The 16490-nt window shown below is 48.4% G+C and overlaps 1 pseudogene; it reads right to left on the reverse strand.

Moving 5' to 3' along the window:
- LOC147116960 (tetratricopeptide repeat protein 21B-like) overlaps positions 1 to 16490 on the reverse strand; it is a 106850-nt pseudogene that overhangs the window by 55834 nt on the left and 34526 nt on the right.

A 16490-nucleotide genomic window follows, 5' to 3' on the forward strand; every position in this document is an offset into this window, starting at 1 on the left:
GGGGCCCCCCGCCCTCCCTCCCCTCCCTCCCCCCCCGCGCTCCCCTTCCCCCCTCCCTCCCCCTTCCCCCCTTCCCCCCTCCCCCCTCCCCTTCCCCCCTCCCTCCCCCCGCCCCCTCCCCTTCCCCCTTCCCTTCCCCCCCTTCCCCCTTCCCCCCATCTCCCCCCTTCCCTTCCCCCCCTTCCCTTCCACCCCCGCCCTCCCTTCCCCCCCCCGCCCTCCCTCCCCCCCCACCCCCAGTCGCTCTCTCTCTCTCTCTTCCAACAACAACATGCCCTCGAAAAAGCCTCGGCACCGCCGGGCACGTCAGCTAGTATATACATATACAACTTCATGTAGAAACAGTTCAAAGGTTCAGTCTCTCAGGAGGCCTCCTGATTCGAGTTGGATAACGCCTTTCAGGGGTCTCTGATTCTTGTTGCTGAGGTGACTCCTCTAGTTGGTCTCTTATAGATACATAGATACATAGAAGATAGGAGCAGGAGTAGGCCATTCGGCCCTTCGTGCCTGCTCCGCCATTCGATGAGATCATGGCTGATCCTTTAATTCAGTATCCCGTCCCCGCCTTCTCTCCGTAACCCTTAACCCCTTTTGCCCGTAGAAATATATCTAATTCCCTCTTAAATATATTTAATGAGCTGGCGTACACTGCCCTCTGTGGCAATGAGTTCCACAGGTTCACCACTCTCTGAGTGAAGAAATTCCCCCTCATCTCTGTCCTAAATGGTTTAGCCCTTATCCTTAAATTATGTCCTCTAGTTCTGTTCTCACCCGCCAAGGGAAACATTCCTTCTGCATCCAGTCTGTCTAGACCTGTCAGAATTTTATACACTTCTATGAGGTCCCCTCTCAATCTTCTAAACTCCAGTGTGTACATCCCTAAACTACATAGTCTCTCCTCATAGGTCATTCCCGCCATTCCTGGTATCAGCCTGGTGAATCGCCGCTGCACCCCCTCCATGGCAAGAACATCCTTCCTCAGATGAGGCGACCAAAACTGTACACAGTACTCGAGGTGTGGTCTCACCAGTGCCCTGTACAGCTGCAGCAAGGTATCCCTGTTCCTGTATTCTAACCCTTTTGCTATGAAGGCCAGCATACCGTTTGCCTTCTTGACCGCCTGTTGCACCTGCATGCTCGCCTTCAGTGACTGGTGTACAAGAACACCCAGGTCTCTCTGTACTTCCCCCTCTCCCAATCTATTGCCATTTAAATAATAATTTGCCCTCCCGTTCCTGCACCCAAGGTGGATAACTTCGCACTTGTCCACATTATAGTGCATCTGCCATTTATCCGCCCAATCGCCCAGTCTGTCCAAATCGCTCTGGAGCTTCCTGGTCTCTTCCTCTGAGCCCACCCCCCCTCCTAGTTTAGTGTCGTCTGCAAATTTGGAAATGCTGCATCCGACTCATCATCAGGTACATTCTTGGACATCATCATCAGGTACATTCACTGCCGAGGTAGATGCTTCAGGTTCACTAACTTCTTCCACGGTTGTCTCTGTCGTAACCATGGGTTCGACCCTTGTTCTCAATTCTACCAGTTGGTCAGCATGACGCCGTATTACATTTTTACCAACATCTACCGTGTACATCAGGGGTCCTTGTCTGGCCCGAATTGTTCCGGATTGCCATTTCTCGTTTCCATAGTCCCTGGCCAACACTGGTTGTCCTACCTCGAAACTCCGAGTGGTCTTGTTATTTATATGCTGGAACGGTTTGTTTTCAACTTCCCTTCGCACATTTGGTTTTAACAAGTCCAACCTGGACCGCAACCTCCTGTTATAGAACATCATGGCAGGACTTTGGTTTGTCACTGCATGAGTGGCGTTTCGATATGCCAGTAGAAACTTTTCCACCTTATGTTGTAGTGGAATCTGATCTTCGCTCATGGCCTTTATTGCCTTTTTGAATGTTTGTACAAATCTCTCGGCCAACCCATTTGTAGCCGGATGATATGGGGCAGAGGTATAATGTTTCACCCCATTCTTCTTTAAGAATTTTTGGAATTCTTCTGACACGAACTGTGGTCCGTTGTCGGAACATATTTGTTCTGGCAATCCGTGCCTTGCGAATATCGTTCTTAACACCGCAATTGTCTTTTCTGAAGTAGTGGTAGTCATCTTGATCACTTCTGGCCATTTAGAATGTGCGTCCACCGCAATTAGAAACATGGAGTCCATGAATGGACCAGCAAAGTCAATATGTACGCGTTGCCATGGGGCTGAAGGCCATTCCCATGGATGCAGCGGTGCAATCGGAGGTGCATTTTGCACTTTTTGGCACCCTGAGCAGCTTTTCGTCAGCTCCTCTATCTGTTGGTCGATACCCGGCCACCACACATAAGCCCTAGCAAGGCTTTTCATCTTGACTCCCCCCAGATGACCTTCATGCAGTTCCTTTAGAACTCTTTCCCTTAACAGGAGGAATAATCACTCTCGTTCCATACATCAATGTTCCTTGACAGACGGACAGCTGGTCTCGTCTTGCCGAGAATGCCGGTAACAGAGAATCACCATGTGCTGGCCATCCCTTCACTGTCACCTCGTAGACTCGGGACAGTGTCAGGTCATTCCTGGTTTCTCTTTCAATACTTGCATTGGTGACTGGTAAACACTCGATGATGGTCGAGTGAAATAACTCAACAGGGTCAACCGTCGTTGTCTCCTCTTCTTCAGGTAGTGGCAGGCGCGACAGCCCATCAGCATTACCATGCTGCTTTGTACCTTTGAATTCTATCTGATATTGATGTGCCCCTAGGAAAAGGGACCATCTCTGGAGTCTCTGTGCTGTCATCACCGACACACCCTTCTTAGGGTTAAAAATGGATACCAACGGCTGATGGTCTGTCAGAAGCGTAAACTTTTGGCCCTGCAGGTAATGATTAAACTTCTTTACTCCCCACACAAGGCTGAGAGCCTCCCTATCTATCTGAGCATAGTTGCGCTCAGCGGAGGTCAATGATCTGGATGCGAACGCGACTGGCCTCTCCGTGCCATTTGGCAACTTGTGTGAGAGTACTGCCCCAATACCATATGGAGAAGCATCACAAGCCAAACGAATAGGCACTGTTGGGTTGAAGTGAGCCAACACTTCCTCTGAGGTTATCAATTCCTTGCTTTTGCGAAAGGCCTTCTTACAATCCTCGCTCCACTCCCATGGTACTCCCTTCTGCAAAAGAGCGTTCAGCGGGTGCAGTACCGTGGATAAATTTGGCAGAAACTTATGGTAATAGTTAATCAACCCTAGGAACGACCTCAACTGGGATACATTATCCGGAGCGGGAGCCTTCACAACAGCTTCGATCTTGTCAGGAGACTTATGAAGCCCCTCCTGGTCAATGACATGACCACAGTACGAGATCCGCTTCTGAAAGAACTCACATTTCTGGCGATTAACTCGAAGTCCATATTCTTTCAATCTGGTGAGCACCAGTTCCAAATTTGCAAGGTGTTCCTCGTCATCATCTCCTGTAATCAGAATATCGTCCAGGTAACATTGTGTGCCTGGAATTCCCTGTAATACCTGCTCCATGGCCCTCTGCCAAATTGCTGGAGCCGATGCCACTCCAAAAACCAGTCTATTATACCGGTACAAGCCTCTATGCGTGTTGATCGTGAGGTACTGGCGTGACTCTTCCTCAACTTCCATCTGTAAGTACGCCTACGCCAGGTCTATCTTGGTGAAGTGTTTCCCGCCCGACAATGACGCGAATATATCCTCAATCCGCGGAAGCGGATACTGCACCGTGTGAAGCACCGGATTAACAGTGATCTTGAAATCTCCACAGATGCGAACCTTCCCTGGTTCTCCCGGCTTGTTGCTCGAAGGACGTTTCATCACGGGAACAATGGGCGTAGCCCACTCACTCCAGTCTACCTTAGACAGTACTCCTGATTGTTCTAGCGCTTCCAGCTCCGCTTCCACAGCAGGTCGTATCGCATAGGGTACCGGTCTGGCTTTGAAAAATTTTGGTTGTGCATGTTCTTCAATCTTGATGTTTGCCGTAATTCCTCTCAGTGTTCCCAGTCCCTGCTGGAACACCTCTTTAGCATCGTCCAATATTCTGGACAATCGTTTAGGTTTGACATCTGTTTCCCTGGCATCTACTGTTAGTGCTTTTAAGGAATGCCAGTCCATATTCATTTTTCTAATCCACTCCCGTCCCAGTAGTGGTGGACCTCCTTCAGGTAGCACATATAAGTCCATTCCTCGGCTTTCTTTGCCCTTGTGGACCACCTTTACCTCTATCTTTCCGATGGGGTATACTCTTTGCCCTGTGCATGTTTTCAATACAATCTCCGTATCCCGTAGGGGAATATGTTGGAATAACCTTTTGTAATCTTTCTTATTCATGACCGTCAATGCCGATCCAGTGTCCAATTCCATCTTCACTTGGACTCCTGCTATCTGAAGTGTGACCCAAATTGTCTGGAGGTCTGCTTCCTTACCAACGTTGTGTACTCTTAAGCTACCCAGTTCATTACTGCTGGCGTCTGAATCTGACTTCTGTTCGTTCGAACTGTTCTCTGTCACCTTGTGTACCTTTCTGTACTTTCCCTGCGGTGACTTTTTGTTGCTGGTCTTCTCTCCTGACCGGCATACTTTAGCTATGTGACCAAGCCTGCCACATTTTCTGCATTCCTTATTTTTGAACCAGCACTGGTTCTGATCGTGTGTTGTCTTTCCACAACGATAACATTTTACTGTACCCAAGACCATTTGATTTGTGCTGAGTTCCGGTGACCGTAGCTGCATTACCGCCGTGCCTCTCGCTGCGGCTTCGTGCGATGCTGCCATAGCGACAGCTTTATCAAGCGTCAGCTCATTCTCCTCAAGCAGTCGCTGTTGTGTCTCTTCTTTTAACAATCCACACACAAATTTATCTCTTAGCGCATCTGTTAGTCCTGTTCCAAACTGACAGTACTTTGCTAGCTTTCGCAATTCAATTAAAAATTCAGCATTGCTTTCATCTTTCAGCTGCTTTCTGCTGTAAAATTTAAATCGTTCCGCTAGCATCAGCGGCGTGGGGCTTAAATGATTTTTCAGGACGGTAACAATATCCGCGAAAGTCTTATCCGCCGGTTTCTCTGGTGATAGAAGGTGTTTCAATTGCCCGTATGTCTTCGCACCCATTAAGTTTAATAAGGTTAGTGCTTTCTCCCCATCTGGTATCTTATTTGCTCTACAATAAACTTCTATGCGTTCTACATATGTGGTCCAATCTTCGTTGTCGCTATCAAAGGTATTAATGTTCCCATGTTTAGGCATCTTTGCAACTTTTTTTTTCCAAAATGGCGGCTTCCCGCGCTTGGCGGTCTTTCCCGCGCTCGTCTTCTTCACCCGCTGGCTGCAATGGCGATTGCTGTGTTGCTGCCGGTCTCGCCTCCCCAGTGGTTAACAACTCCCCCGACGCTGCTTCTACTCCACCGCGGTTCCCGTGGGCATTCGCGCTTCCCTGCCATCGCGCCTCACAGCCCTTCTTGCAGCCCGGTTATGTGCACCCGCTGCGTTCGAATTCACCGCGGCTCTCACGCCTTCAGCTGCCCCAGTCGCTGCGCCTTTCGGCCCGAATGCGGCCCGGCCCTTTTCACCGGCCGCGGTCGATTTCACCGCCTTCTTTCCTCCGTCTTCCCTCCCCTTCGCTACAGCCAACGCGGCCGACTTTCGCTGATTGGCTTACCCACCACCGTGGTAGAAGGAAGATAGCTGTCTGCCGCTGATGGGGGCTTCGAGTTCAGAATTTCTCTTCTTCACTCCGGGTCCTCGATGCCTCCCGTGCGACGTGCTGTTCAGCAGGATGATGAGGGTAGATGCCTCTTCTCGACGCCCGTTCTGAGGACGAAGCTGCCGTGGATGTAAACTGCCGCAGGGTAATCCCATCCTCGTCGCCACTGTTAAGTCTGTGTGTTCCAGTTATATTTAAGGTCAATTACTGACACAGACTACAAGAATAACTTTTCAATAGGTCTTTACTATTCGGAGGTTAGGGCTGTACTACCCAGCAAATTACTACACAGCACTTATATACCGGTGTGGTCGCCACCGGTATTACCGTATACAGCAGCCAGAGAAAGTAGTACATCTCTTAAGGTGGAACAGGTTTAAGTTCTCTTAAGGTGGAACAAGTTACATACACCACACCTTCCACTCGGAAAAAGACCCATTTATTCCAACTCTTTGCTTCCTGTCTGCCAACCAGTTCTCTACCCAAGTCAGTACCTTGCCCCCAATCCCATGTGCTTTAACTTTACACGCTAGTCTCTTATGCGGGACCTTATCGAAAGCCTTCTGAAAGTCCAAATACACCACATCCACTGGTTCTCCCTTATCTTTTGTATGCCTTGCACCATCATCCCTTTTGTCAGTCCACCTCTCCTGCCTTCCATTCTATCACAGACCTTCCCTTTTGTTCTTTCCTCCCCTCCTCCTTGCCCCTGCTTAAAAATCTCTCTTCTCTAACCTTTGCCAGTTCTGACAAAGGGTCCCCGACTCGAAACGTTGACTCTGTTTCTCTCTCCACAGATGCTGCCCGACCTGCTGAGTGTTCCCAGCATTTTCTGTTGTTATTTCAGATTTCCAGCATCTGCAATATTTTGCTATTGCGCAGTATTAAATACTGTCCTAAATGTTTCTTGTATGCTTTTTCTGAACACTATCTGCAACATTTGATGTGGAAACGCTGCCAATTCCTAAATTAACTGCTAATAAGGAGAAACTGTTTCCGTTGACAAGAGAGTCGGTAACCAGGGACACAGATTTAAGATAATTGGCAAAAGAACCAGAGGGCAAATCAGAAAAACATTTTTTACGAAGCAAGTTGTGATCTGGAATGCACTGCCTGAAAGGGCGGTGGAAGCAGATTCAATAGTAACTTTCAAAAGGGAATTGGATATATACACTTGAAAAGGAAAGATTCGCAACGCAATGGGGAAGGAATGGGTGATGTTGGTTTAATTAGACAGCTCTTTCAAAGAGCTGGCATAGGCACCACCGCGGGCTGAATAGCCTTCTTCTGAGCTGTATGATTCTATGATACTGGGTGTAGCGTGATTTTCTGCCTCGGTACACCAATTTTTTCCCATTAAAAGTCCCAGAGGTCGTTAAAGTGCGAGTGATCAGTGAGAATTTGGGGGCAATGTCAAAATTGGGCTTACTGGCTGAGGACTAGTGAGGGAGTTGAGGAAATCAGCCAGACACCCTGCTGTTGATTGCGAGTCAGTGGTCCCTGTTACAAATACCTGTAGTTCGATAGGAGCAAACATTCACTGTCGAAGCTTGCAAAGGCAGAGGTGTCCTTTTAACATTCCCAGCTTATTTATGACATGTGGTGAGTGTAACATGCTTGGGAGGAACCAGGCGACTTTGGATCTGTGGTTCCCAAAGCTCTCCACCACCAGAGGTTTTCTTCGCGTCATTTCTGGGTCTGTCACACGCAGACTAATTGATGGAGATTTACTGCTGCGATTAGTTAACAACTCCATTATCGTCCTATCATGTGATGGTAGAAGGCGAACTGGATGGACCTCGGTTTTTTTTGTCCAGCAATTCCTATGTTCCCATTTATTTTACCATCTGTGTTGCAAGTTAAAAAGAAAAACTGGATGATGGAAAGCAGCTTGACAGGACTGGGATGGGCCGGATGGACCTCAACCTGGCTCCATACGTTCCGAAGCTCCCAACAATGAGATTTGTTCAGTGCGTCACGCTATTACTACTGGAGAAAACCGAGGCTGTTTCAGGTGGATCTCCCTCCCCGAAAAATGACCGGGTGAGAAAAATGAAGAAAGGTGTATAATTTTGGGTTGTGATGAAGGGTCCGGTCCCACCTGTCGTTTCTCTTTCATGTTCCTACCGACCTTCTCTGCGTGCGTACCACTTTCTGGGGCTAATTTTAATCCCTAAAAACGTGTGGGTTGGGAGTCGGGTGAGATGTAAACAAAAAAATTGTTTAAATCTCAAACCCCATCCCAACCCGCCTCCAACACATCCACTCCCGGGTTTAACGGAGGCGGGACAGGGGCTGGGCGACCAACCTGCTCCCAGGAGGTGGGTTGTCCATTTAAATATTATAATGTGGTTACGTGCCTCAGATTTAACCTGTCTTCCAGATTTAACCATGGCCGTCCGGGTTTCCCAGGCCTCGGGAAACCCGGCAATGAAAGGGAGGTGAGGACTGTTTCGGGGAAAAAGTGACTTTACAACACTACTTGTGGACCAGGAGGAGCATGAGTGCTTCACCGACCCCCCGCTTACCTTCTTCCCTGCCATTGGAGCCTCCCCACCTCCATCGGACTACCCGCCCCCCTCACCGCCGTCTGCCATCAGAACCTCCCCCATCCAAAGACCCCCCAGGATCGGACGCCCCAAGGATCGGGGATCAGACCCTCTCCCCAGGATCGGGGATTGGACCCCCTCCCCAGGATCATAGAATCATAGATATTTACAGCACAGAAGGAGGCCATTCGGCCCAACTTGTCCATGCCGGCCGACAAAGAGCTATCCACCCTAATCCCACTTTCCAGCACTTGGCCCGTAGCCTTGTAGGTTACGGCACTTCAAGTGCATATCCAAGTACTTCTTAAATGTGATGAGGGTCTCTGCCTCTACCACCCTCTTAGGCAGTGAGTTCCAGACCCCCACCACCCTCTGGGTGAAAAAAGTTCTCCTCAAATCCCCTCTAAACCTCCGACCAATTACTTTAAATCTATGCCCCCCCCCCGGTTATTGACCCCTCTGCTAAGGGAAATAAGTCCTTCCTATCAACTCTATCTAGGCCCCTCCCTAGGATCAGTGATCGGACCCCCTCCCCAGTATTGGGGATTGGACCGCGCCCACCCCCGAATCCAATCCCACCGCCCCCCCACCCCTCCCCCAACGCTCCCACTATCGCAGCAGCAGGCTCCCTACCTGCTCCTGCCCTTCCGGCCTAATTCAGAGTGTTCCCTGCCCGACAGGGAGCCAAGCCTGTTGACATAATAAAACTCACTACGCACTTGGTTTGAGCATAAAGCAAGGCTTTAATCAACTTGTTTCAGAACATGGAGGTCTAGTTGTACTTCACTAGTTCCTTGTCTTACAAAATGTCCCTGGCAAGCTGGGGCCGACGCCCGAGTATTTATACTCCTTGGTCGGCGCCACCAGCTGGCCGTCCAGCGTTATTTCAGGAGTAGTTTCTTGAATGATGAGATTTATAACACCTGTCAAACTTGTTTTAAAAAGAAAGACGCACGCTGTGCAGTCAAAACTCTACAGCGTGTGCCCGACCAAAACTCCCTCTCCCCCGCTACCACAACCTGCCCCGGTCAACATCGTGTCATCTCAAAATCTCCAGCATTTGTGTGTTTTTCCTCCCATCTCTATAACCGTCTTTTGCCTACCTGTAGCATCTGATATAAAGCCTTTTGTCCTTTTGCTTGTGCAGATAGATCTGTGCCAGTTTCTCTTGGGCTTCGATATAAATACGGCTGCTCGGGGAGGATGCGCCCGAGCAGGCCGAGCGCTGTTTCCATGTCGTCCCGGCCGAGAGACAAATCGACATTGGCGATGGTGATACGAGGTTCTTCCGGCGTCCCGGCAAATTCATGGATAGCGTCTTGCATCACTTTGGCAGCTTCGTGCTGGAAAAGAAAAAAATCAGCAGTCAATTTGTACAATTTACCGAAATAACAGAAAAAGCTGGAGAAACTCAGCAGGCCAGGCAACATCCGTGGAGAGAGAAACAGAAGGGTCGAAACCCTTCTTCAGAACTGAGAAAAAAGCAGGAAATGAAACAGATTAAAAAGCAAGTTTGGGGGCTGGGAAATGGGGGAGGGGATGAAAGAACAAAAGGGAAGGTCTGTGAGAAGTAAAGAGACATTAAGAGATATTCAAGGCGAGACGAGATGGTAATAGGCCAGATTAAGAAACAAACAATGGCTCTGGATGAAGTGTGAAATGCGCTAGCGGAATGAAAGACAGCTGCTATGTGGGAGAGAGAAAAAGGAAAAGGCACAAACCAAAAGCGTGGGTAAAATTTACCGGTTGCATTTGCAACAACACGCCAAGCTTACCTTGGGAGCGCCTCTCAGCCCTGCGGCCTCTGCCACTGAGTAGGGGCGAGGAGTAGCAACGTCGTGGGGACACCATCGCCTGCAGGTTTCCGTCCAAGTCACACCCATAGGAACAGGAGTAGGCCATTCAGCCCCTCGAGCCACCAACATGCAGTGGACGGAAGGGCCGGGCAGTGACGGGACAGGGGCAGAGAAATGCAGATAGGGCAGTGAAGTAGAGCTAGGCACTGCCATCTAAATTTTCCCTCACCAGAAGCGTGGCATTTTACAGCCCATCGTGCCTGTGCCGGCTATTTTGAAGGGGCTATCCAATTTGTTCCACTCACCTGCTCTTTACCCTGCAAAATGTTTCCCTTTCAAGCATTTATCCGATTCCCTTTTGAATGTTACTATTGAATCTGCTTCCACCGCCCTTTCAGGCAGCGCGTTCCAGATCACAACTCACTATGTAAAAAAAAATTCTCATCTTTGCCTCTGACTCTTTTGCCATTCTCCGACAGGCTTGATTAGCCCAATGAGTGCTGTAGAAATGTAAACTGCAGAACTTAGCTGTATTGGGGGGGGGGGGAAATGTAAAAACTGGTTGTCAAATTTTCTCTGAAAATGCTCCTGTGAAGTGGCTTGGGACGTTTTTAGTACTTTAAAGGTGCTATATAAATGCAAGTTGTTGTTGTTGTTATTGTTGTTTGTAAAAAATAGTTTTCCTTCCTGCTTCTTGCTTGCTGATTTGATACATAGCCTACTTGTTCAATTTTGATGTGTTGCAATGTTAAGAAAAGAAAGAAAGAATGTGCATTTATATAGCGCCTTTCATGACTTCAGGAAGTCCCAAAGTGCTTTACAGCCAATGAAGTACTTTTGAAGTGTACTCACTGTTGTAATGTAGGGAAACGTGGTGGCCAATACGCGCACAGCAAGTTCCCGTAAAAAAAAAATCACATGTTGATCTCCACAGGCAACTACCAGGTCAGGTTTCCTCCTCCCCTTTTGGCCACCCTGTGGTGACACTGATGGCGGAGCGCCCCCTCGCGCGGCTCCATCGAAAGCAATGGGAGTTGCAACTTCAGCCCTGCGCTGGAACCGACTGAAAGCCACCGAGCTGCATAGAAGGACATCGAGTGTACAGCACAGAAACAGGCCATTCAAAATTCAAAAATTTACTATTCAAAAAAGGTGGTAGAGAGAAAACGGGGAATTACAGAACAGCAAGGGAGTTCTCCCCCTGGTGTCACTCCCTCAACCAACATTACTAAAAAAAAAAGATTATCTGGTCATTATCATATTGCTTTTTGTGGGATCTTGCTGTGTGTAAATTGGCTGCTGCGTTTCCCATGTTACAACAGCGACTACACTTCAAAAAAAGGTTCCAGATGGATTGGAGGGTAGCTAATGTTACCCCACTATTCAAAAAAGATGGTACAGTAGAGAGAAAACGGGGAATTACAGACCGGTAAGCCTGACATCGGTAGTGGGGAAAATGCTAGAGTCCATCATAAAAGATGTAATAGCAGAGCACTTGGAAAACAGTGACAGGATCGGACAAAGTCAACATGGATTCACAAAAGGTAAATCGTGCTTGACTAATCTACTGGAATTTTTGGGGGATGTAACTGGTAAAATAGATAAGGGAGAACCAGTGGATGTGGTGTATCTGGACTTTCAGAAGGCCTTCGATAAGGTCCCGCATAAGAGATTAGCGTGTAAAGTTAAGGCACATGGGATTGGGGGCAAGGTATTGACTTGGATAGAGAACTGGTTGGCAGACAGAAAGCAAAGAGTTGGAATAAACGGGTCTTTTTCCGAGTGGCAGGCAGTGACTAGTGGGGTACCGCAAGGATCGGTCCTTGGACCCCAGCTATTCACAATATATATTAATGATCTAGACAAGGGAACTAGATGTAATATCTCCAAATTTGCAGATGACACAAAGCTGGGTGGGCGTGTGTGCTGTGAGGAGGATGCCGAGAAACTACAGGATGATTTGGACAGGTTGGGTGATTGGGCAGAAGCATGGCAGATGCAGTATAATGTGGATAAATGTGAGGTTATCCACTTTGGTGGCAAAAACAGGAAGGCAGATTATTATCTGAATGGCAATAGATTGGGAGAAGAGGAAGTGCAATGAGACCTGGGTGTCCTTGTGCACCAGTCGCTGAAGGTAAGCATGCAGGTGCAGCAGGCGGTTAAGAAGGCAAATGGTATGTTGGCCTTCGTAGCAAGAGGGTTTGAGTGCAGGAACAAGGATGTCTTGCTGCAGTTGTACAGGGCCTTGGTGAGACCATATCTTGAGTATTGTGTGCAGTTTTGGTCGCCTTATCTGAGGAAAGATGTTCTTGCCATGGAAGGAGTTCAGTGAAGATTCACCAGGCTGATACCTGGGATGGCAGGAATGACGTATGAGGAGAGATTGGGTCGATTGGGCTTGTACTCGCTGGAGTTTAGAAGAATGAGAGGGGACCTCATTGAAACTTACAAAATTCTGACAGGACTGGACAGACTAGATGCAGGAAGGATGTTCCCGATGGTCGGGGAGTCCAGAACCAGGGGTCACAGTCTAAGGATAAGGGGTAGGCCATCTAGGACAGAAATGAGGAGGAATTTCTTCAGCCAGAGAGTGGTGAACCTGTGGAATTCTCTACCACAGAAGGCAGTAGAGGCCAATTCATTAAATATATTCAAGAAGGAGTTGGATATATTTCTTAAGGCTAAAGGGATCAAGGGGTATGGGGAGAAAGCAGGGACCGGGTACTGAATTTGGATGATCAGCCATGATCGCATTGAATGGCGAAGCAGGCTCGAGGGGCCGAATGGCCTACGCCTGCTCCTTTCTTCTATGTTTCTATTCGGCCCAACTGATCCACGCTGGGGTTTACGCTCCACACGAGCCTCCTCCCGCCTGTGGGAAAAGTGCACTACTGGCTGCCCATGTAAAGCGATTGCTGTAACCTCCTCCAACAACCCTACAGCCCTCCGAGATCTCTGCGCTCCTCCAATTCTGGCCTCTTGCGCATCCCTGGTTTTTAATCGCTCCACCACTGGCGGCCGTGCCTTCAGCTGCCGAGGCCCTAAGCTCTGGAATTCCTGTCGGGAGGTGCCGTCTTTTGGATGAGACGTTAAACCGAGGCCCCGTCTGCTCTCTCAGGTGGACGTAAAAGATCCCATGGCACTATTTCGAAGAAGAGCAGGGGTGTTCGCCCCCGTGTCCTGGGCCAATATTTATCCCTCAATCAACCTAACAAAAACACATTATCTGGTCATTATCACATTGCTGTTTGTGGGAGCTTGCTGTGCGCAAATTGGCTGCCGCGTTTCCCACATTACAACAGTGATTACACTCCAAAAATACTTCATTGGCTGTGAAGCGCTTTGGTCCCAACCGTCCAGTGGTTGTGAAAGGCGCTGTATAAATGCAAGTCTTTCTTTCTTTCTTTAAACCCCTGCGCCTCTCTCTCCTCCTTTAAGACGCTCCTAACAACCCGCTTCATATCTCCTTTTGTGGCTCGGTGTCAAATTTTATTGGGTAACGCTCCTGCGCAGCGCCTGGGTACGTTTTTTTTGCTACGTTAAAGGCGCTTATATAAATGCGAGGTGTTGTTGTTGTGATTGCATTGGAACGGTGCCGAGCTCAGAGTACCGGCTCGCTGTTGGAATGTTGAGCGCTCGCCAGCTCCAGGTACACGGAGACGCGATTGCTCACACTGACGTCGGCCGATCCCCCTTTGCCCTTTCTGGCGGAGCCTCTCCTCACCCCCGGCAGGCTGATGGCTATTTTTAAAGTTGTTATGGCCTCTGTGACGCTGCCCATCTTCTATGGGGCTCTGGCTTTAATCAGGTGGTAGATCGGACGATCTCTGACATGTAAGGTCGAGCAAAAAAAAAAGAAAAGCAACTTGCATCTTCTATCATCTTCAACGCTGGCTGCATCACATTACACTTCAACTGGAAACACGAAAAAACAATCGATAGGCTCGGATGAAGGTGGTCCTGTTGGCTTCATCACAGAATTACATGACATAGAACTTACAGCACAGAAACAGGCCATTCGGTCCAACTGGTCTATGCTGCCGTCTATGCTCCACACCCCTTTTCATCTAACCCTATCAGCAGATCCTTCTATTCCTTTCTCCCTCATGCTTACCTAGCTTTTCCTTAATCAACATCTACGCTGTTCACCTCAACCGCTCCCTGTGGTAGCGAGTTCCACATTCTCACCACTCTTTGGGTAAAGAAGTTTCTTTTGAATTCCCTATTGGATTTATTAGCGACTATCTGATATTGATGCCCCCTTAGTTCTGGTCTTCCCCACAAGTGGAAATATCTTCTCTACGTCTACCCTATCAAACCCCTATATAATGTTAAAGACCTCTATTAGGTCACTCCTCAACCTTCTCTTTTCTAGATAAAAGAGCCCCAGCCTGTTCAGCCTTTCCTGATAAGTATAACCTCTCAGTTCTGGTATCATCCTTGTAAGTCTTTTTTGCACCTTTTCCAGCATTCTATATCCTTTCTATAATATGGAGACCAGAACTGTAATAATATGGAACTAGAACTGTAATAATATGGAACTAGAACTAGCCCTGTAGAATACTACCCTTACCACTTTTCCATTTTGACTTTGCTGTCCATCGAACAGGACCTTGGTGTGACAAAAATGAAGCATTTTTGTCTGTGATTAATAATCTTATTGGCTTATTTTGTTCTTACCTTGTACATGTGGGGTTAAAAACCAGCTTCACGGAAAGAATATAACCCAGACATTTGCTGAGCTACAGTGCAGGGACCAAGTGATAATAGTCTTGTAGATATCAAAAGAGATATTTGTTGTGTATGTACCTTTAAGAGAATAACTGGTCTCAGACTGCAGTACCGGCAGTGACCACCCCTGTATAAAAGGCGCTAGAGAGCCTCTGTTGTTTAGTTTCGTTATTGACTTCCACCAGTAAAGATCTGTTTGTTTTCACTCCTGCTAGTCCGTGTCTCAATCATTCACGGACTTAACACTGGCGACGAGTAAGAAACGTACTTACCTGCAACTCGGCAGCAGCCCGACGACGTTGTTGAAGGTCGGAGCCAGAAGAAAGAAAAAAAAAATAGAGTCCATTGAAACTCGAGAAATGGGCGTCGACCGTCAATCATCGGGTTAAAAACTTGCAGGAGCGACTTTCCAGAGCCAGGCTGGGTTCCTCGGTCCGTGGTTTCCCAGCTAATCGGGCTGGTGGCAGGTAGTGCTCTGATCTTTCCTGGGCTGCGGCGGGCTGAAGCTCGATCGGGTGGCCTTTCAACGGGGCCGGGCAGCGAGTCGGGAAGCAAAGAGAGAGAGGGTGGAGCACACAGGGCGCGGCCGGTGTTTCGAAGCCGGGCAGCGTTCGGACCTAAGAAGAGGGAGGGAAGTGTCCCAGAGGGTCCGCTCCACGACGGGAAAATAATAAAAGAAAAAGAATACGCGCAAGAAACCGTGGAAAGCAGCGCTAACAACAGCGGGGAAGAAGTTAAAGCGCAGGAGGCGCCATTTTGTTAAATCGGGGAAGAAGGCAAAGCGCGGGAGGCACCATTTTAGATTTGCAAGATGCCGAAGACTGGCTGTATCACTGCTTTTGATAATACATTAGAGGACTGGACCACGTATGTGGAAAGAGTCGAGGTATATTTCGAGGCAAACGATATAGCGGAGGGGAAAAAGGCATCGATATTGCTAAACTTAATGGGCGCTAGAATGTACGGCCTATTGTGGGATCTGATTACTCCAGCCAAACCGAAGGGGAAGAGTTTTAACGAAATTGTTGCTGTCCTACAGGAACACTTAAACCCTGCACCGCTGTTGATAGCAGAAAGATTTAAATTCCACAGGAGAACTCAGCACAAAGATGAGAGCAATGCTGAGTATCTTACGGAACTACGCAAGCTATCAAAGCACTGCCAGTTCGGAGCAGGACTGGCAGATACCCTACGGGACAAATTTGTCTGTGGACTCCTGAGTGAAGGAACACAGAAGAAGTTACTCTCAGAAAAAGAGCTGACGCTAGATAAGGCTTTAAGCGTGGCAGTATCGTATGAAGCAGCAGCCAGGGGAGCTGCAGAAATTCAACAAAAACCACAGGAATACGGCACCCACGAAATGACACAGGGATTTGCAAAATGTTATCGCTGCGGCAGAACTAACCATGACCAGAAGGACTGCTGGTCCAAAGACAAAATATGCAGACAATGCGGGAAGATTGGACACATTGCACGAGTTTGTAGGTCTGGGAAGAAGACCAGCGACAACAAAAAGGCTACTAAGAAACCGTACAAGAAAGTACAAAAGATGACGGACAGTAGTTCCGAAGACCAGATGAGCGATAGTGAATCCGGAAACAGGAGACTAAGCTGTCTCAAACTTCACAATGTAATCGCAAAAGAGGATCACCGAACCATTTGGGTCACTCTCACGATAGCAGGG

The sequence above is a fragment of the Somniosus microcephalus genome, chromosome 5, assembly GCF_052327205.1.
Source record: "Somniosus microcephalus isolate GS21.2 chromosome 5, FLI_Smic_1.0, whole genome shotgun sequence".
Classification (NCBI taxonomy): Eukaryota; Metazoa; Chordata; class Chondrichthyes; order Squaliformes; family Somniosidae; genus Somniosus; species Somniosus microcephalus.